A 23,100-nucleotide genomic window follows, 5' to 3' on the forward strand; every position below is an offset into this window, starting at 1 on the left:
GGAGGTGGCAGTACATTAGGTGTGATGGCCGGGGAAGGCTTTTCTAAGCAGGTGGCCTCCAAGATGAGCTCTCTGTGATGAGAGAGAGCCAGCCGTGAGGAAGCTCCGAGAGAGAATATTCCAGGCAAAGGGATGACAAGTGCACAGGCCTTGAGGCTGGAACAACCTAGGTACAGGTTGAGCATCCCTTATCTGAATTGCTTGGGACCAGAAGTGTTTTGGATCTCAGATTGTTTTCCGATTTTTGGGATATTTGCATACATATAATGAGATCTTGGAGACGAGACCCAAACCTACACAAAAAATGTATGTTTTATATATACCTAGCCTGAAGGTAATTTTATAAAATATTTAAAATGTTGTGTATAAAACAAATTTTTCATTAAGTACTTAGGTATGGAAGTTTCCACTTGTGGCCTCATGTCAATGCTCAAAAAGTTTTGGATGTTGGAGCATTTTGGATTTTGGAAAGGTTAGGGCTGCCCAATCTGTAGTCTTTTGAGGCAGAGATAGACAAGTGGAGCTGAAGTATAGTGAGTAGAGGGAACAGGGAGAAGAATAGTGTAAGTTCCTCTGCCTACCACCACACAATTTCTGCAAATAAGGCCCGCAGATGTCTGTTCATCCTGGAATTAATGTATCCTCTCTGAGTCTACTGATCCCCTGTTGTAATACCATTCATCTTACCCTATAAGCTCTTGCAGAAAGCATCCTGAGAAAAATGGTGGTTGCCTACCCAAGTAACCATCAAGACCCATCCCATCATGTATTACATTGCAGTTGACCCTTAAAAGTCCAAGCCTACAGAAACATCTCTGGTCACTCAGACCTTGTTATGGGTTTAATTGTGTCCCCCACAAGAGATATGTTAAAGTCCTAACCCCTAACACCTCAGAATGTAACCTTATTTGGAAATAGAGTCTCTACAGATGGCTGTGGTCTGAATGTCTGTGTTCCTCGAAGATGTATACATTGAGACCGGATAGCCAATGTGATCATATTAGGAGACAGTCTTTTAGGAGGTGACGAAGTTAGGAATGTGGAACCCTTATGAATGAAATTCGAGCTCTTATAAAAGGAGCCCATTGGAACTAATTTTCCCTTTCCACCATGGGGGAATACAATTAGAAGGTCCCCTCTATGAGGAAGAGGGCTCTCATCAGGCACCAAACCTGCCTGAGCCTTGATCTTAAACTTCCCTTCCTCTAGAACTGTAAGAAATAAACTTCTGTGGCTTATATGCTACTCCATTTATGGTATTTTTATTCTAGCAGCTTGCATAGACTAAGATACAAATTTAACCAAGTTAAGATGAGGTCATGAGGGTGGGCCTAATCTGATATGACTGGTGTCCTTAGAAGTTTAGACACAGACATGTCCAAGGAGAACTGTGCAAAGAGACAGGTAAAACACCCTGTGAAGACTGGGGCAATGCTGCCACAACCCAAGCAACATCCAGGGCCATCAGAAGCTGGAAGAGGTGAGGAAGTTTCCCCTACAGGTTTTATGTATTTATTTTTTTGAGACAGAGTGTCACTCTCTGCATAGGCTGGAGTGCAGTGGCACGATCTCGGCTCACTGTCTCCCGGGTTCAAGTGATTCTCGTGCCTCAGCCTCCCAAGTATCTGGGATTACTGACTTGTGCCATCACACCCAGCTAATTTTTATATTTTTAGTAGAGGCAGTTTCACCATGTTGGCCATGCTGGTCTTGAACTCCTTACCTAAGGTGATCCGCCCTCCTCAGCCTCCCAAAGTGCTAGGATTACAGGCACGAGCCACTGTGCCCGGACTCCTATAGATTTTCGAGGGAGTACAGTGCTGCTGACACCTGGATTGCAGAATTTTGGCCTCCAGAGCTGCAAGACATTAAATGTCTGTTGTCCTAAGCCACAGAGATTTTGGTACTCTGTTAGAACAGCCCTAGGAAACAGAGACCATTATCATCTTCTAGCTCTCTATATCACCTAATCTAGTAAGTCTCCTGTATTAGTCTGTTTTCACACTGCTGATAAAGACATACCCGAGACAGGGCGATTTACAAAAGAAAGAGGCTTAATTGGATTTACAGTTCCATATGGCTGGGGAAGCCTCACAATCATGATGGACGGCAAGCAGGAGCAAGTCCCATCTTACATGGATAGCAGCAGGCGGAGAGAATGAGGAAGATACAAATGCGGAAACCTCTGATAAAACCATCAGATCTTGTGAGACGTATTCACTACCACGAAAACAGAAACTGCCCCCATGATTCAATTATATCCCATCGGGCCCTTCCAACACATGGGAATTATGGGAGTACAATTCAAGAGAGATTTGCGTGGGGACACAGAGCTAAACCATATTACCCCCGTCCCCATCCCCTACTCCCTCAGAACCTTTTCACTGTGCCCTATAGCTCAGAGTTGCTTATCAAAATGACCGATGTCTTCACCTGTTAATAAGAATATTCTCTTCAAATGCCTGCTGCAACTAAAACCAGTCATCCCTGGAGGTCTTGGGTTCCCTTCCAGCCTTCTGAAGCTATGGCTTTTCTTTTTCTGCTATGGAAGTAGGGCCTAGGAGGTGATGATGTGTCATGCTTGCTTCACATCCCATCCTCCCGACCATTTCTCCATCTTCTACCCCATGCCCAACCCCAGTTCCTTTGAAGATCACAGTATTAGACTCCACGCCATAACTACCCTCTGCTTTGGTGAGTTAACCTGGACCTTCATGTTAGCTACAGAAGACTTTGTACCTGGCTCACTTTCACCCTAAGCACCCCACCTGTCGTCACCCGCAGTTGTTTCAACAATTACATAGGTCTTTCACTCTTCAGGCCTCTCAGTCCCTTGTCTGTTCTCTTCCAAGGACCCTGTCTTCTATGCTTCCATCAGCCACTCCTTCTAAGGTCCTACCCAGCCATTCAGTGACTGCTGTTTCTCCCAAATCTCATTCTTAAGGATCTCCATCTCCAACAACAACCCACTCTCTTCCAGAGGATTCTCTCTACTATGCTGACCTCAGTGATTCATTGACCCTGCCAAGACCTTTAAGCCATTGTCCCTTCCCTTTGGCACTCTTCCCTCAACTCCTTCATGTCCTCATTGTCTTCTTCCTTTTGTTATAATCCCTGCCTTGCCTAAACTCTCAGCTTCTATGTCTCCCTCCCACCTACAGAGTTGAAAATCTACCATACATCAGCCTGACTTTTCACCTCCTCTGCTCCTGCAAAGTACTTGGATCTGGCTGGAGAAAAACAGAAAGCAAGGCTGTCTGATCACGCGTTGATTTTTGACTGCAAACCTCGCTAGGGCCCCCGCACTGCCTGGCAGTCCTACTGCGCTTCCCCAGTTGATTCACAATCCTGCTCTCCAGGGCTGCTATGTCACAGGCCCTCTCTCCTGACATTCACTTCCTTACTCTCAGTTAATGACCTCACCTTCAATTCACTGAGAAAACAGAAGCAGGCAGAAGGGAACATGCTCATCCACCTACAAATGAGTCACACACTACCTCCTTGGGTACCCGCATATTCTACTTTTCCTGCAGACTGTACCTGCTCCCATCAGAGGCCTACTCCATTGCTGGTGGGCCAGATTCACCCTGAATTGCCTGCTAAAGGACTTTGCTCCAGCCATCATCTCTTCTCTCCTCTGTACCATCTTTTCTCTCATGTCTCATTCTCATCAGCCTGCAAATACACTGGGATCTCTCCCATTCTAGATAATCTCCCCCTTTCCTCATAGCTTCTTCCTGCTACCACTTCATTCTCTTTTTGCCCTTTAACAAAACTCCTTGAAATCATCTATAACTTCTGCCTCCCCCTCTTCACCTTCACCTTATGAGCTCTTCTTGACCCTCTCGCAAACGAGTTTTGTTGCCATTGTTTTTCTCTTGTCTCTGCCCTTGGCCAGATTGAAGGACCAAGTCTGAGTCCTTATCTGGAGCTTGCAGCAACACTGGGAATGGCAATCTTTCTTCACTTGGCTTCTTGGATGCTACCCTCTTCTGGTTTTCCCATTACCCTAATAGAATCTCTCTCTCAATTTCTTATGTTTTGTTTCGCCTCTTTCTTTCCCCCATTCTCTAATAGTTGCTCACACCAGGGCTTAGCTCTTGGCCCTCTTCTCTCCAATATTTATACTCCCTCGCGGAATTCATCGGCTGGATCATGGCTTTACATACCCATCTATATATTGATGACTCACACATTTTTATCTTTAGAACCAATCTCTCCCCTGAATTCCAGACTCATATATCCAACTGCCCAGCAGGCATCTCCACCCTGACATCTCACAGATATGTTAAATATAACATGTCCAAAATGGAAATCTTAATTTTTCCCTTTACTCTTCTCCTAAAATACTCTCCTCCCACAGGTTTCCTCGTCTCAGTAAAAGGTGTCACCGTTCTCCTGGGATCTGTTCAGGTATCAAGTAGAGGAGACATCTTTGGCTTCTCTCTTTTCTTCCCATTGTACAGAGAAGTCTATTAAGTATGTCTACAATGCACGTAAAGGGAAGGAACTGGTCAACACTATGACACAGGGTGTGGGGATAGAATGTACCAGAAAGGAGTGAAAAATGGAAGTTTTGTTTTTTTTTTTTGTTTGTTTTTTTTTTTTTTTTTTTTTTTTGAGACAGAGTCTCGCTCTGTCACCCAGGCTGGAGTGCAGTGGCGCAATCTTGGCACACTGCAAGCTCCACCTCCCAGGTTCATGCCATTCTCCCACCTCAGCCTCCCGAGTAGCTGGGACTACAGGTGCCCACCACCACGCCTGGCTAAGTTTTTTCTTTTTGTATTTTTAGTAGAGACAGGGTTTCACCGTGTTAGCCAGGATGGTCTCAATCTCCTAACATCGTGATCCGCCCACCTGGGCCTCCCAAAGTGCTGGGATTACAGGCTTGAGCCACTGCGCGTGGCCACATGGAAGTATTATTTGTTAATCATGGTCAAGGATAGACTCTTTGAGAAAGTGACATTAAAGCAAAGATCTTACTGAAATGTAGGAAAGCACATGCTTTAGCAGCATATAGGGGAAGGGCAGTCCAGCAGAGAGAACCAGTGTGCAGGTCACGAGGCAGTCAAAAATACATCATGTCTGAAGAAAGCAAGGCTAGAGTGCCCGAAGCCGATTGAGGTGTGCTTTAGCTCCGGCTGCCATAACAAAATACCATAGAATAGGTGGCTTAAACAACAGATGTTTGTTTCCTCACAGTTCTGGAGTCTGGGAAGTCCAAGATTAATCGAATCTGGCCAATTTGGTTGCCAGTGAGGGCTCTTTTCCATGTTTGCCTATGGCCATCTTCTTGTGTCTCACGTGGCCTTTTCTGGTGTGTGCAAGAACAGAGATCTCTGTCTTCCTCTTTTTTAAGGCCCCCAGTCTTATTGGGTTAGGGTCCATTCTTATGGGTTCTTTTAACCTTTATTATCTCCTAAAGACCCTGTCTCCACATATAGTCACCTAGGGTGTTAGGGCTTCTACATATGAATTTTGGGGGGACACATTTAGGTTTATAACAAGGAGTTACAAAGGTAGACAGAGGCCAGAAAAATCAGATTTGTGAAAAATCTTGGCCTGTAAAAGCCTGATGTTTGTGTTTTATTCTATGCAGTCTTGCTCTGTCACCAGGCTGGAGTGCAGTGGTGTGATCTCAGCTCACTGCAACCTCCGCCTCCCAGTTCAAGCAATTCTCCTGCCCCAGCCTCCCGAGTAGCTGGGACCACAGGCACACACCACCACGCCCAGCTAATTGTTTGTATTTTTAGTAGAGATGGGGTTTCACCATGTTGACTGGGATGGTGTCTATCTCTTGACCTCGTGATCTGCCCACCTCGGCCTCCCTAAGTGCTGGGATTACAGGCATGAGCCACCATGCCCGGCCATTTTATTCTAATTGTCATGGAAACTAATGGGCAGTTTTGAGCAGAAGAGTTTCATGACATGAGTTACGTTTTACAGGTAATGCTAGCTGCCTGGTGGAGAATGGATTTTGAGAGACCAAGAGGAGCCAGTGTGTCCAGCTAGGAGTTTATTGCAATATATTTTAGAGCAGGGGTGAACAAAGTTTTTAAAATCATAGTTTAGATTGTAAATATTTTAGCCTTTGCAGGCTGTATTAGTTTGTTTTCACACTCCTGACACATCCAAGGGTAGGTAATTTATAAAGAAAAAGAGGTCTAATGGACTCGTGGTTCCACATGGCTGGGGAGGCCTCACAATCATTGGCAGAAGGTGAAAGGCATGTCTCACACGGTGGCAGACAGGAGGGAATGAGAACCAAGGGAAAGGGGTTTTCCCTTATAAAACCATCAGATCTCGTGAGACTTATTCACTACAATGAGACCAGGAAACTGCCCCCATGATTCAATTGTGAGTTGATAAAGTAAGATTGCTATCGATGGAAAAATAAGTGTCCAGTTCACTTAGTGGGAAATAAGGTGAATTCCATCCAGAGGGCCTTGATTTTCTGTGGAAATAAAATATTCTCTTTAAAGCCAATCTTCTATTCCCATCCTACTCAATGGCTCATGCTGGCCAGTCTGGTCTTGAACTCCTGACCTCAAGTGATCCACCTGCCTTGGCCTCCCAAAGTGCTAGGATTACAGGCGTGAGCTGTGGTGCCTGCTTGTTTCCTCAATTACTTTTAAATTCTCTACTTGCAATTCACCTTTTTATTCCTGTGCTCAGGGCAGATGCAACCACTCTCCTCTCCTCCCTCCGTACATCACTGTCGCTTCTGTCCCAAGGAAGCAATAACGCCCCTTACTCACACCTTTGCATGTAAGTAGGGTGACACAGATAGTTGGTCCTCATTCCACCATAATTTTGTGTGTGTGTGAGGTTAAGAACAAACTCCCATTAAGGAAAAGAAAAAGGTGAAGAACAAGAGAGTGATAGAAAGATACTCAAAAGTCAAGGAATGGGTTGGATGCCACAAAATATCTGAATATCTAGCATTTGCCGAAGGACAGCAACCAACGGATACAGAGTATTAAATGACAGCAACTGGGACACTTTATATCCTGCTTCCATGAGCGGAATGCCTGGGGGAGAACCCAGAAGGGTAGCCTCTGTCCCTTGCAGCTTTCCCCTCCCTCTTTTTTTTGCGCCTGTCCAGGTTGCCTTCCCCTGGCTGGGAACACCCTGTGGCGGGTCCGGCTGCAGAGCACTCTCTGTATAGTAATAAAGTGCACACTTGTAATGTTGGGCCGAGTGACAAGAACAACATGAAACAACACTCTACCCACCCACTGAGAAAACCGAGTATGTCACACGCCTCTGTGTCATGGTTTTAAAAATATCTCCACTGACGGTCCAAGTCTCAGGTTGGGCTAGAGGAGTGTTTAATGCCTAGCTGTGCCAGGTGGAAAATGTGTTCATCAGAATCCCAAGGACCCCAGTGACGGACGTTTGTTGGCTTGGTGTGTGTGTGCATGCACACGCAGGAGCATGTGTTTAAGAAAAATGGGGCTGGGTGGCGATTTCTTTGCTCTCCCCCCTCCCCTTTTTCTTTCCTTTTTAATTACATGTTCCTGACAAAGAGGTGTGGTCCCTGGCATGGCTGCCCAGCCTCTCTGCCACCTCTAACCACATGGGGAGAAGAATACTGCGGGCTTCTCAGCACTCAACATGGTTCCCAGCATCAGTGGAAACATAAACCCAAGGACCCACAAAGAGCTAAAGCTTCTGCAGAATGAGGGGTCTAGAAGCCTAGTGAGTGTCTGGAGAGAGAGAGAGTGTGGCTCTCGCAAAGGGTTTATCTCTTGGTTTCTCCCTACCTTGCTTCTTTGTTTGAGAAGAGCACAGCCAAGCTCAAGTCTACTGGAATTTTGTCACAGAGGAGGGGGTTTCAAATAACAGGGAGAACCATTTAACCCCTTTGTGGTTTATTCTTATTTACTTTGGAATCTCCAGTACTTACTAGCAGGGCAACTTTGGCAAGTTGCTTAACCTTTAAGCCTAAGTTTCCTGACTTGTAAAAGGGGATAATAATCGTACCTACTTCTTAAGGTTGTCGTGAGGACCAGATGATGTGACTGCAGGCAAGCTCTCAGCACAGAACCTGGCACGTTGCAAGCCCACAAGAAATGTTAGCTGTTTTTGTAGCTTCAGAGCTTTACAAGATACACACATGAGAACATAAAATCTTTTACTTGAATCTCACAAAGGGAAACATGTATGTGGGACCCTGTGTATTCTGGTCCCCACCTCAATCTGATGGGGGCTCCACTTACCTCCTGAAATTTCTTCATCCACATCAAGCATCTGGGTCCTTGCATCTGTTGTTTCCTCTGCATCTACTCTTACATATCCTCATGGCTTGCTCTGTCACACTATTCTGATATTTGCTCATATTTAATTTATTGGAGAGAGAATTTGCTTTCCAAACAATTTAAAATGGCATCCCCACCATCCCAGTCACCTTCTACCCACTCTCCTGGTACTTATTAATATATTTATTATCTAGCTCCACTACTAGAATGTAAGATTATGAAAGTAGAGGTTTTGTCTTTTGTTGTTCATTGCAGAATTTCTAACATCTAAAACAGTGCCCCAAATACAGTTAGCATGCTCTAAATATCAATTAAATGAATGAACAGATAATATATCTACATAATTCTCTGCCTCCTGGGTTCAAGTGATTCTCCTGCCTCAGCTTGGGATTACAGGTTCACACCACTACACCCAGCTAGTTTTTGTAGTTTTAGTAGAGATGGGGTTTCACTGTGTTGGCCAGGCTGGTCTTGAACTCCTGACCTCAAGTGATCTGCCCACCTTGGCCTCCCAAAGTGGTGGGATTACAGGCATGAGCCACCATGACTGGCCTATAACTTTTGACCTGACATGACTTTCAACTTAAATCCATGAAATTCACATCTGAATCGTTGCAATCTTTCCCATCCTGGGTATTTTCAGCCCATGTCATAGTATATTTGATTGAAGATATTCCACCTATGTGTATGGAAAACTTTAAGATTTTTCTTTTTCTAGGGACCAGATTCTTCTTATCTATATACCTCCCAAGGGCCTCATGGCTTTTATAAAGCTCCCAGTCATTAGGAGCTCTGACCTTGCACCCTCAGCCTCCCTCAAGGTCACCTTGTCTGAAACAGAAGGCAGCCTCTCGTCTATAATTAGGTCTTCGTACAGAACGCTTCATGCTGAAGGGAAGAGATTTTTCTCACCAAGGCAATACAGTGTCCTGTAAGTTGCATGTATAAATATCCCTCCTGACCTTCTAGGATTTCTGTATAAAGGAGTATATTATGCCAATTCTTAAGTCTGGGAAACTGCAACAAGAGTAAACCTTGGCCTATGACAGTTGTTAAGATACTGCAGGACTGGATGAGTGAATGAAGGTATTTGCTTGAAGCTCTGAAGACACCTAAGATTATTATCATGTTGCTCATTTGTTTCTATTCAGCTTGAGGATGGTGACTTGGCTGAGAATGATTCTCACTACCATCAAATGCTAAAAAGTAAACTCCAAGGCCATCATTGGAAAAACCCAACAGGAAATTGACTAAATGCTCACATGTCCACAAATCATCCCATGCTTTTACTGTGGATAGCAGAGTTCAGCTCTGGTCCTCACCCACAACTAGCCTAATTTTGAATGTACATAATGTGTCTAATTTCCAAAGGTCTCAGCTAAGGGTCAGGTACTATAGGAATATTTTATAGTTTAGTTTAGATTTGTTTAGAAAAGCAGCTTGCCTCACTTTACTCAGGGCATAAGTGTTCTCAAGACTTTTGGGACCTGGTGGATTGAAGACATGGTTTTGCTGGCTGTTTCATTCCATTTTGGACACAGTAAGTCATTTTCTCATTATATCTGAAACAGAAACCTGATTGTTTTACATCTGCACAATAGAACTTGTGATCCTTCAGCAGCTTGGCTTTTTACAATGACCTGTGGGCATTTTCCTCTGCCATTTAACTCATATGTTATAGGAAAGAAGTCTAAATCTTCACCCCCTAGTTCATATCTCTTCCTACTGCTGGAAGCGTTTAGAATGTGTCACATTCAAAAAGAATAAGTAGCAATCGGAGTTCCAAAACCCAAAGATTTCATTAGGAAACTACCTTGGAGGCAAGTTTAGTTCATGGATTCTCTTGTCACTCATCCACCTCCCAAATTTCCCAAGCCCATTTACACCATGGCATCTTTGCTGAAATCTACAAAGAGCCCTCCCTCCAATGACGATGGTAGACCAAAAGGCTGCCATCTGGTGACATCAGACCTATTGGCAGTAACCACCATGGCCCTTCTGACAATATGCCAGGAGTTCTAGGAGCCAGGCATGAGGTGGGTAGTCCAAATAACCATTTCTGCTCAAGCTGCCCTCTGCTGGGACAACCCACTACCAATTAAAGGCCATCTGTTTAGACCGTACAAGCCATTCTGCCAGAAGCAGGCAGATGTCAGCACATTACTCCAGTCCCTGAACCTCTCTTAGGACAGTAACATGGATTATTTATGGGTAGGCTAAGGTGGTTACCCTATATGAGCCTCCTTTCTGGTACAAGGCTTAAGAAATTTCACATATATATATATGGCACCATTAATTTTGGGTCTTGCCAATTCCATACATACATGATCTGTAGTGGGGTTCTGGGCCCAGTTCAACAACAATAATTTTAAAAAACACTCCAACATCTCATTTCTCTGTGTTTTCCATGGGCTCTACTTAATTAAGTACAGATATGAATACTCTCTTCATGGGGAGTCACTTGGCAGTTCTTACCAACTGTTTGTGAACTACCCTCTCTCTCTTTCGATTAGAGAAGGATGCCAAGTGGGTTCTTTTTTTAGGACTTGGAAGAGAACTGGGGATCATCATTCTTGATGGTGTTGTATTCTCTTTGCTAATGTATAAGTTGCAAGTTGAAATGCTTGTCTATTCAAAGCAGGCACTGGGCCAATCAGTTTACCCCAGGAAGGGAAGAAAATTGAATGAACACAGAACTAAATCATGAAAACTGAATTCTAGTGCTATCTACATGTCATGGGAACTTGGTCAAATTGCCTCTACTTTGTAGGTTTCAGATTCTTTTCTATATTCCCAAACTATATGTCTTACATAGAATGAATGTCTACAATTAACTTTGAAATGAATATGCATTTTTAATTAAAATATCTTAATAGATTGAATAATACCAATTTGCATTCTGAAATATAAAACAAAAAAATTTTGGAAAAAAGTTAACTCGACATTGATCTAAGGCAGCAGTTCGCAACCTTTTTGGCACCAGGGACCAGTTTTGTGGAAGACAATTTTTCCATGGACAGTGGGAAGTTGGGGGTGGTTTCAGGATGAGACTGTTCCACCTCAAATCATCAGGCATTAGATTCTCATAGGAGCATACAACCTGTATCCCTTGCATATGCAGTTCATAATAGGATTTGTGCTTCTGTGAGAATCTAATACTGCCACTGATCTGACAGGAGGCAGAGCTTAGACAGTAATGCTCGCCTGTTCCCAGCAGGCCACTGAATGGCACATCAGGAGTTGAGGACTCCTGATCTAAAGTACTGATATTATTAGCATTTGTCCTACCTATCTCAAAAGAATGTTGCAAAGAGAAAGTGAGATAACCTGTGCAATTTTGACTAGACATATTTTAAAAAGGGCTGTCCCAGGGCAAGATGTTATGTTTTTCATCTTTAACTTTTTTTTCATGCTTGTGCCATTGTAACGCAATAGCCAAGAGCCCAAAACTTCATTTATACAATATCTCACCCTTACCACCCAACATCGAATCATTATTAGATCATCTAGACTGATAATTTTCAACTTGGGTAGCACCGCTTCTGACAGGGTGGTTTGAAAATGACTGTGGCGCTATCCATTTTGCAATGTATTGGCCAGCGCTTCACAGCAAACAATTGTTCTGAGCCCCACACAACCCTTCAAAGATGTCATTGAACAGTCATGTAAAAGTTGCTGATAATTATCTGAGCTTACAAGCTAATTCTCCTTCACACATAAGTGCAGTTCTTTATGTTTTAATATTCCACGACTATTCCAGAAATGCAACTTTCATGTAAATTGAAGAAAGGTTATTCTCTATATCTATCTATCTATCTATCTATCTATCTATCTATCTATCTATCTATATTTCTTTGAGATGGAGTCTCACACTGTCACCCAGGCTGGAGTGCAGTGGCGCGATCTCAGCTCACTGCAAGCTCCGTCTCCCGGGTTCACTCCATTCTCCTGCCTCAGCCTCCCGAGTAGCTGGGACTACCCGCACCTACCATCACGCCCAGCTAATTTTTTGCATTTTTTATAGAGACGGGATTTTACTGTGTTAGCCAGGTTGGTTTCTATCTCCTGACCTCGTGATCCACCCACCTTGGCCTCCCAAAGTGCTGAGATTACAGGCGTGAGCCACTGCGCCCAGCCCAAGATTATACTTTATATTATTTGAAAATTCCCTAAGAGTTGTTTGCAATTAAAAAAAATCATATCAGGAATGGAAACACCACCCTGGTATTTGAGCTGCCAATAAATCACTTTTGTATTGGGGCTACTACCCAGGATTGTGCAGTACGCGTTGTCCTATTTGTTTTCATCTGTAGTTGCAACTGGTGCATTCACAGGTACAGATGTCTGACTAGTTCATTATGTTGGTAGTGGAGTTCTGTCTGAGTATTTATATGCTAGCACAGAGAGGGCTGGCTTCATGGATGTGAATTCCGCTCTTGGTTGACTGCTCTATTGTTCTTAGTAATTTTTGAAAAAGGAGCCCTCAATTTTACTTTGCAGTGGGTCACACACATTCTGCAGTTATTTCTGACAGAGCTTAGCAATAGTTTTCTGTAAAGGGCCAGATAGTAAATACTTTATGCTTTGCAAATCAGCAACTTACATGATTATTTAAAATATAAGCATTTGATATGGTTTAGCTGTGTCCCCACCCAAATCTCATCTTGAATTTTAGCTCCCATAATCCCCATGTGTTGTGAGAGGGACCTGGTGGGAGGTAATTGAATCATGGGGATGGGTCTTTCCCATGCTGTTCTTGTGATACTGAATACGTCTCATGAGATCTGATGGTTTTTTAAAGGGCAGTTTGCCTACACATGCTCTCTTGCCTGACGCCATGTAAGACGTGCCTTTGCTCAGTCTTTCTTCATCTTCCACCATGATTGTGAGGTCTCCCCAGCCATGTGGAACTGTGAGTCCATTAAACCTCTTTCCTTTATAAATTACCCAGTCTTGGGTATGTCTTTATTAGCAGCATGAGAGCAGGCTAATAAAGCGTTTAAAAATGAAACAATGGACAATATAAAAATAGGTGGAAAGTTGTATTGGGTCTGTTTAGATTTGTTTAGAATGGGAGCTTGTCTCACTCTGCTAGGGTGTAAGGCTAGGGTGTAAGTGTTCTCAAGACCTTTAGGACCTGGATTGAAGACATGGTTTTGCTGGCTGTTACATTCCATTTTGGACACAGTAAATCATTTTCTCATTATATATTGCCAGTTTTTATATTGTGCATTTTTATCATACACAATATAAAAATAGGTGGAAAGATGTATTGGGTCTGTAGTTTGACACTCATAGTAGAATATAAGTTTTATTAAAGAATTTATTTTTTATTTCTATTACAGTTAGAGTTTTATACTAAATTTCCTAGAATTATGTTTACGGGATGATTATGTTCTCTGAATTTCATTTCAAGGTAGTAAACTAGCCTTTACAAAATCTAGGTACCAAAAGAGGGTGTTAGATCTGATAGTATTGTTCCAGACCACTTCATTGATGTTCTCATCCTTATCCCAATTCATCCTACATATTGCTATCAGATTGAGTTTTCTCAAAATGCAGCTTCAATCGTACCACACCACCACTCAAAAATCTTCCTTGCCACATTCACTATTGGATAATTTGTAGACATTTCCAATTTGAATTGAAATTTCTCTGTAAAAATTAGCCCTAAAATATTTTTCTGGTCTTTATGTCCCAGTTCTCTGTTATGTCCCTTCATATTCAATATCCTTTGAGGCATGTTTTTGAGGTTGGCTCTGCCAAGGAAGCCTTGTTCTGGAGCCTTATGGCTCTCTGTATCTTTTTCAGGGTGCTCCTCACCTCCTGTGCTTATTTAATTCCCCCTATTATGCTGGAAACACATTGGAGGCAGAGACTCAATTGTCCCCTGGAATCTTCAAGAGTGTCTTGCTGATTAAAAAGTATTAAATACATACTTGTAAAATTAGACTGAGTTATAATACTTTACTAATCCAGGGTATAAGCCTTGAGATTATCTGTTGGATAAACAACTCATCCTCAAATTTCTGTTCCAAATTCCCTTAACTGACATGTAGTGTGGTAGGCACTGTATGCATTTTTGGCATTCAGTTTACTGTCTTCCTTCCTAAAAATGAGACAGACACTGAAGCCTGATTTTGTTCCTGTGTCCTCCCTACCTCCCTCTAGAGGGCATTTTGCGTAAGTCTAAATCAATCAGGTCTGGAGTTGGCAGATAAAATACAGGATGCCCAGTTACATTTGAATTTCAGATAAATAATCAATGTTATTTTTAGAGAAAGCATGTCCCTCATATTGCATGACCTTCCTTAATTCTTGCAGACCAAAAGAGACCAAAAGAGAAAACTTAAGTTTCGTGCTTTGGAAAGAGATTTTTCTCTCTTATGCTAGGCCTGAGCAAGGGAGCATGAAACTACTTGGAGCCATCTGGTGACCATCAGTCTTAAGTTATAGCAGATATTGAAGGTGGAAACACAAATAAAGATTTGTGGGGTTTTTGAACCGGGGTCTTGCTCTGTTGCCCAGGCTGTAGTGGCATGATCACAACTCACTGCAGCCTCGAACTCCTGGGTTCAAGCAGTCATCCCCCCTCAGCCTCCCAAGTAGTTAGGACTATAGGTACGTACCACCAGGCCTTGCTAAGTTGCTCTGTTTTTATATACATGAGGTCTCACGATGTTGGCCAGACTGGTTTTGAACTCCTGGCCTCAAACAATCCTCTTGCCTCAGCCTCCCAAAGTGCTGAGATTATAGGCATGAGCCACCACACCTGGCCAGAAAATAAAGTTTTAACAAATCAGTGCTTACGTATTTTTTGGAACCTGCCCTGTCTCTGTATTCCTAGCTAAATAAGTGAATAAATTTCCTTTTCATTTAAGCCTTTTGAATGTGGGGTTTCTTTTACTTGTCAACTAATACATCCTGATAAATTTGCTTTTCCTTTGGTTCTATAGCAAATAGCTATCCCAAGTTTCAGTCTCTGATTATTCATAGTTAGATTACAGGTTTAATTCCCATAAAATACAGTAGACAATGCTGTTCCCTGTGACCAAAAACTCCCCAGCTAACTCCTGTTGGCTGCTCATCAATAGGAACCAGGCAAGAGAACCTGTCTGAATACAACAGCAGAAAAATCCATTCCCTACCATTGCCTAGTTGTGTGTTTAACACACAACTCCACGTTAAAATCCCACCATGGATTTTAGGATGTGAAAATCTGGTTGCAACTTCTAATGCCCCAGCTGTTCTGAATCTTTTGTCAGATATCTCCTTTTATTTTTCTCTTTACTCCATTCATACCTTTTTTTAGTAGAAAGATGGTCTGTTTGCCCACTCGGCTTCTGTTCTCCCTGCTTCAAATAGCAACACGGTGTTTCCATTTTTTCTTGGAATACTCCTTTTGAATTCTCAGACTCTGGGTTAAGATTGGAGCAGGAAAAGACCACTCTGTCTAACTCAGACTAATTAGCATGTACATTTTTGTAGGTCACAGTGATTAGTCCAAAGGTGAGCGTGTGATCATGTTAGTCTAATGAGAGTAAATTCTGAGATTTTTGATAGAGCTCATGGGAAGAAATTTTTACTCTGTGTATTTTTGAACTAGTATACTGTATTAGTCGATTTTTGCACTGCTTTAAGGAACTCCCTGAGACTAGGTAATTTATAAAGAAAGGAGGTTTAATTGACTCACAGTTCTGCATGGCTGGGGAGGCCTCGGGAAATTTACAAACTTAGTGGAAGGTGAAAGGGAAGCAAGGCACATCTTACATGGTGGCAGGAGAGAAGCTGGAGGTTGGGGGGAGCTGCCACACACCTTTTTTTTTTTTTTTTTTTATGAAGTCTCACTCTGTAGCCCAGGCTGGAGTGCAGTGGCGCAATCTCAGCTCACTGCAACCTCTGCCTCCTGGGTCCTGATTCAAGCAATTCTCCTGCCTTAGCCTCCTGAGTAGCTGGGATTACAGACATGTGCCACCATGCCCAGCTAATTTATTTTTATTTTTATTTTTAGTAGAGATGTGGTTTCACCATGTTGGCCAGGCTGGTCTTGAACTCCTGACCTCATGATTAACCTGCCTCAGTTTCCCAAAGAGCTGGGATTACAGGCGTAAGCCACCACGCCTGGCCTGCCACACCCTTTTAAACCATCAGATCTCGTGAGAACTCACTCATTATCACCTGCTGTGCTAAACTATTTGAATACTTACTTTGCTCAATCCCTCCCAAATATATTGTGCATGTAATAGGGGAAGAATTAAAACTCAGAGAGTTTGGCTAGCTAAAGTCACACAGCTGTGGGACTCGAACTCAGATATGACTTCGAAGCCAGTCCTCACCACCAAAGCCTTCAGGTGTTTCATTAAATCCTTATAATAGTTGGCAAACTCTCATGTAGGACATTCTGTGTGCCAGGAACTGTTGTAAACACTTGACCCATAAACTCATTTTATCCTCACAAAAACCCTCGTAAGCGACTGGGTGTGGTGGCTCACCCCTGTAATCCCAGCACTTTGGGAGGCCGAGGTGGGCGGGTCACAAGGTCAGGAGATTGAGACCATCCTGGCTAACATGGTGAAACCCCGTCTCTACTAAAAATACAAAAAATTAGCCGGGTGTGGTGGTGGGCGCCTGTAGTCCCAGCTACTCAGGAGGCTGAGGCAGGAGAATGGCGTGAACCCAGGAGGCAGAGCTTGTAGTGAGCTGAGATGGCATCACTGTATTCCAGCCTGGACGACAGAGCGAGACTCCGTCTCAAACAAAGAAACAAACAACAACAACAACAACAAACCCTTGTAAACATAATTACCCCATTTCATAAATGATAAAACAGAAGTATCAACTGATGAATTAAGTTTCCTGAGATTACACGTGTAGTTTGTACATGAGCTAGTCTTTGAAGTCAGATAATCTGACTCCACAGCTTAAATTCTAAGATAATTCAATAAACTTTTTCTCTTGGATTTTCCAGATGAATTAACATGGTTCAATAGCAATTTCTTTAGACATAAAGGGCTTCACTTAAGCCTTGAGGTTATCTTCTGGATGAAACAACTCACCCTCAAATTTCTGTTCCAGATTCCCTTAACTGACATCTAGTACAGCAGATACCATTTGCATTTTTTTTTTTTGAGACGGAGCCTCGCTCTATCATCCAGGCTGGAGTGCAGTGGCACAATCTCCGCTCACTGCAAGCTCTGCCTCCCGGGTTCACACCATTCTCCTGCCTCAGCCTCCCGAGTAGCTGGGACTATAGGCATCCGCCATCAGGCCCGGCTGATTTTTTTTTTTTTTTTTTTTTGGTAGAGATGGGGTTTCACCATGTTAACCAGGATGGTCTTGATCTCCTGACCTCATGATCAGCCTACCTCAGCCTCCCAAAGTGCTGGGATTACAGGCATGAGCCATCGCACCCAGCACTGTTTGTATTTTTAGTATTCAGTTCACATTCTTCGTTTCTAAAAATGAGACAGACATGCAGCCTGATTTTATTCTTGTCTTCTCCCTACCTTTTTGTAGAGTGACAACCAGAAATCAGAGACTATCTGAGTCCAAGGAAGTTTCTGTATCCTTTCAAGATGGATATCTCAAAATCTCACCGATGTGAATTTGAAATACTCTCAAAGAGATAAATAAACCAAGGGCTATATTTAAAAAGAGGTGACATTCACCTGGTCTAGATATTTCTTCCTGGTTTTGTGTACCAGACAATTTATGAGAGAGATGCCCTGAGGAGGAACAGCCTATGAACCCTGTACTCCAGCCCCACTGGTGAGCTAGCAGAGAAGGAGAGAGATGTGGTTTCTCCTGAATGGCATAGATATTTACATATTGTTCTGAAAGTCTCTCTGCAAGGCTTCTTCTCCCTTATGATGTTTTTTTTGTTTGTTTGTTAGTTCTCAAGCATTACAAATGATGTATCTAAAATCTAACATTTATTGTTAACCCTGTACCAGTATGTTTTATTTCTTTTTAGCCAGCCTATTAAGTGGGAGGCACAGTCTTAACCTGAACAATCTTAGAAAACACAAACCTTCTCTTTCCATGGGCCACTTGTGTTAGGGATAGGCTATTTTGTGGAGTAGCAAGCATTTGCCAACGTTTCAGTAGTGTGACATGGTAAAAGTCTGTTTCTTGCATTTTTAAAGTTCACTTCAGGTCCAGGCTGCTCTACAGGACAGGTCTCTTCCATTGGGAACTCAGCATTCTAGATGGTTTCAATGTTGTGATACCTCTACCTCCACCCAGGCGTTGTTTTTCCTATTATCATGGCAGAGGAGGAGAACATGGACAGTCTCTTGCCCCTCAAATCACACACATAACTTGTGCTTACATCTCCTTGGCCATAGCTAGTTACATGACCCTTCCTAATGCAGGGGGGCACAAGGAAGTGTCATTCTTCATATGTCCGAAAAGAGAGGAGAAGAAGATATTAGTGAATAATACTGTTTGCTATCTGCCAACTTTGAAAGGACCTGGAAGAGCAAAGGATTACCATTCCTTTGACTTTAGAGCAATAAAACCTCCAAACAATCCTACAAAGTCTAGACGGCTAACACATAAGAAATTTCAAAACTTCCCTTAGTAATCATTACATTTTTAAATACTGTAATTTATTGAGGTTAAATTCATAGAACATAAACATTTTAAAGTGACCATTAAGTAGCATTTATTACATTTACAATGTTGTGCACTTTTATCTAGTTCTGTAATATTTTCATCACCCCAAAGGAAAACACATTAAGCAATTATTCTTTAGTTTGCACTCCCTTTATCCCCTGATTATCATCAATCTGTGTTCTATCTCTCTACATTTATCTATTCTAGATGTTTTATGTATTAGGTAGGTGCAAAAGAAACCACAATTTCTTTTGCACCAGCGTCATACATATGTGTGTGTGTGTGTGTGTGTATGTGGGTGTGTGTATATATATATATAGAGAGAGAGAGAGAGTGCATAGAATCATATAGCAGATGATCTTCTGTGTCTAGCTTCTTTCATTTAGTGTGTTTTAGAGGTTCATCCATGTTGGAGCATGTGTCAGTACTTGATATGGCCTGGATTTGTGTCCCTGCCCAAATCTCATGTCAAATTGCAATCCCCAGTGTTGGAGGAGGGACCTAGTGGGAGGTGATTGGCTCATGGGGGTGGATTTCCCCCTTGCCCTTCTCCTGATAATGAATGAATTCTCAGGAGATCTTGTGTGTGTGTGTGTGTTTAGCATCTCCGCCTTCTTTCTCTTCCTCTGGCTCTGGCCATCTAAGACATGCCTGAGTAAGTTTCCTGAGGCCTCCACAGCTGTGTAGAACCATAAGCCAATTAAACCTCTTTTCTTTATAAGTTACCCAGTTTCAGGTATTTCTTTATAGCAGTGTGAGAATGAACTAGTACTGTACTTCATTCCTTTTTGTGACTGAGTAATATCCTTGTGTATACATTTATTACAATAAATGGACATTCGGGCTGTTCCACCTTTTGGTTACTGTGAATACTGCTCCTATGAACATGCATGTACACGTATGTGTTTGAGCTTCTGTTTTCAGTTCTTTGGAGTATATATATAGGAGCGAAATCTCAGGGTCACATGCTAATTTTATGTTTAACATTTTAGGAACCAACAAACCATCACAGCTATATTTGTAAAATGAACCATTTTACATTCCTACCAGCAATGTACAAGAGTACTCCTTTCTCCATATCCCCACCAACACTGGTGGAGATTCTTTTTTTATATTACAGCCATCTTAGTGGGTGTGAAGTAGTATCTCATTGTGGCATTGATTTACATTGCCCTAATGGCAAATATGTTAAGCATATTTTCATGTACATGTTGGCCATTTATATATTTTCTTTGGGAAAATGTCTATTCAAGTCCTTTGCTCATTTTCTATTGATTTGTCTTTTTATTGTTGAGTTATAAGTGTTTTAATATATTATGGATACTTGATTCTTATATGTGATTTGGAAATATTTTTTTCCCATTCTGTGGATTTGCTCTCCACTTTCATGATAATGTCTCTTGATGCACAAAAGTTTTGAATTTTGGCTAGATGTGGTGGCTCACACCTGTCATCCCTGTGGTAGGGTTGCTTGAACACAGGAAGTCAAGACCAACATGGGCAACATAGCAAGACCTCGTCTCTACAAAAAGAAAGAAAGAAAAAATAAATTAGCCAGGTGTGGTGTGTGGTGGCACTCACCTGTAGTCCCAGCTACTTAGGAGGCTGAGGTGGGAGAATCACTCAAGCCCAGGAGGTTGAGGCTGCAAGTGAGCTGCAATAGCACCACTGCACTCTAGCCTGGGTGACAGAGGAAGACCCTGTCTCAAAAAAAAAAAAAAAAAAAGTGTGGATTTTGATGAAGTCTAGTTTATCTGTCCTATCTTTTGTTGCTCATGTTCTTGGTGTCATATATAAGAATCGATGGAGAAATCCAAGGTGATGAAGATTTAACTCTGTGTTTTCTTCTCAGCGTTTTATGGTTTTAGCTTTTGTATTTAAGTCATGAATTCATTTTGAGTTAAGTTTTGTATATGGTTTGAGGTAGGAGTCCAAGTTTATTTTTTCACCTATGGGTATCCAGTTGTCCCAGCACTTCTTGTAGAAGAAACTATTCTTTCCCTCTTTGAATGGTCTTGACACCCTTGTCAAGAATCAATTGGCCAGAAATGTTTGGGTTTTAGTAGCCATTTCTAACATACAATAAACCTTACAATTATAAAAAAAATTTGTTTATATCATACTTATAAAAATATTTGTTTACCTCATACTTGAATCTCTCAACCCTCAGTTTAAGACATTTTTTCTTCTTGTAGTCTTCAGAGAACATTGGGAAAAATTGGCCCTCTAAATATATGTAAACTATAACAATTATAATTACCCAAATTGACATTCAGCTAACATTTGTAGGCAGCCTCCTAAATGAAATTAATGTACTTAATTCTGGGGGATAAAATGTGAATAATAAATAGTTTATGGAAATATCACAGTCCCATCGGGGAGAAAAACATATGAAAATAAATATGCTTGTCTTTTACAGAGGCAGTAAGGAAAGAATGATTCATTTTGACTGTGAGTGCTGGGAAAGATAATCATGAAATGGAGAGTGTGTAGCAGTAGGTGTTACAGCATGAGGTATCTTGGGTAATATAAAAAACACCTTTTTCTGATGACTTTATTTAAAAATTCTAAAACAGGTTATGTCATGCTAACTCTCACCTTAGATGCTATTAGAATGGCCAACACGCTAAATATTTCAATTGTTGCATCCAGAACACAGTTATGTAATTGGTACATAAGGAGTTAAATCTTTCGAAGTTTTCTCCTGATTTGAATATTTCAGAAAAAAAATGCTTCAGTATAAAAAGAAAACATATTTTTAATAGTACATTTCTCTTGATGTTTGTGTTATGGCATGAGAAAACAAAACATTGATTTGTAGCATGGATCTAGGTGATTTCCAGATGACTCTGAGGTGGAGATTTGCTTACATGTGATTTATTGGAGAAGGCTCATGAGGCTACCATCTGCAAAGGAGTAAGAAAAGCAGAATTGGACAAAGGGAGGAACTGGATTGAAATGTAGTTATCAGCTGATCCCATTGGGATCTAGAGCTGGGATAGCACTTCAGAGATCCCAAATTGAGGTAAAAAGACTGGATCTCTGTATTGTACATACATCAGTCTTTGGATGTGGGCTATTCTTGGTAAGGGTGTATGAGCTTGGGCAAGGTGTTGCTTTAGGCTAAGGGCAATTCCTGGAGACAGACTTGCCTGTGAGCTGTCAGCAGGCAATGTTTCCTTGCTAAGTGTGATGGCTTATGCCTGTAAGACAAACTAGTTGGGAGGCTAAGGCAGGATAATCACTTGAATCCAAGAGTTCAAGGCTACACTGAGCACTTCAGCCTGGGTGGTAGAATAAGGCCCTGTCTGTACAATTATTTTAATTAAAAAATTTTAAAATAATCATTTCCTCCACCTAGAAAATAATTATCTTGGTCTTGAATGGGAGTCTGAGCCACATATTACAGCATTCACTACATCCAGTATGGATGTAGCCATACAGTACAGCATCTACTAAAGCCAGTATTACCACAATTAACATTTTAGATGAGGAGAATGAGACTCAGTAGTTAACTGTGTGCCTGAAGTCCTATATCTATGAATGGCAGAGTTAGTACCAAAACTGAGGTCTTTTAATTCCAAGCCAGATTGTTTTTAAGCAACATTATTGTCCCTCAAAATACACAGTACCATTTCATCTCAAAAATATTTAAATCCAGTTGAACTTCAGTCAGTTAGATTTCACAACTCACACACGGGATTCCCCCTTTTCCTTCCAAAACAAAATTCAGTTCTCAACTTGCCTGTGTCGAGGAATTCTTCTGAACCTCCAACCCTAAAAATGAGGCAGTCTTTTTTTACACACAAACGTGTGCACTTATGCAAACTTTAAAAGAGGCATATAGGATGAAAGCAAAATATTTTTTGGAATTAATGGAACAACACAGCATCCAGACATCTATGCCATTTTCAGGCTACAGTATAAGAAAAAAATATATGTGTGTGTGCATGTGTGTGAATGTGTGTGTTAACAAAGGAGGATATGCATGAAGACCGGGGGAGACATGCACAAAGTGGTCACAATGTCAGCTTGAGGCAAGTAACTGACTGGAAAGCCAGAAAGAATGAAGCCTTTCCAAGCAATGTTCCCTTTATTTCTGACACGCTGCCCTGAGAGCCAAGAGGAAAACAAGGCAAGCCTTTGCCTCCAAGGGCCTGAAAGCCAGTTCCTGGCTGCTTAAGTTCCAGTCCCTGAGAATCTCTCTTGTTGGAATTTAGAA

The sequence above is a fragment of the Macaca thibetana genome, chromosome 16 (assembly GCF_024542745.1).
Source record: "Macaca thibetana thibetana isolate TM-01 chromosome 16, ASM2454274v1, whole genome shotgun sequence".
Lineage (NCBI taxonomy): Eukaryota > Metazoa > Chordata > Mammalia > Primates > Cercopithecidae > Macaca > Macaca thibetana.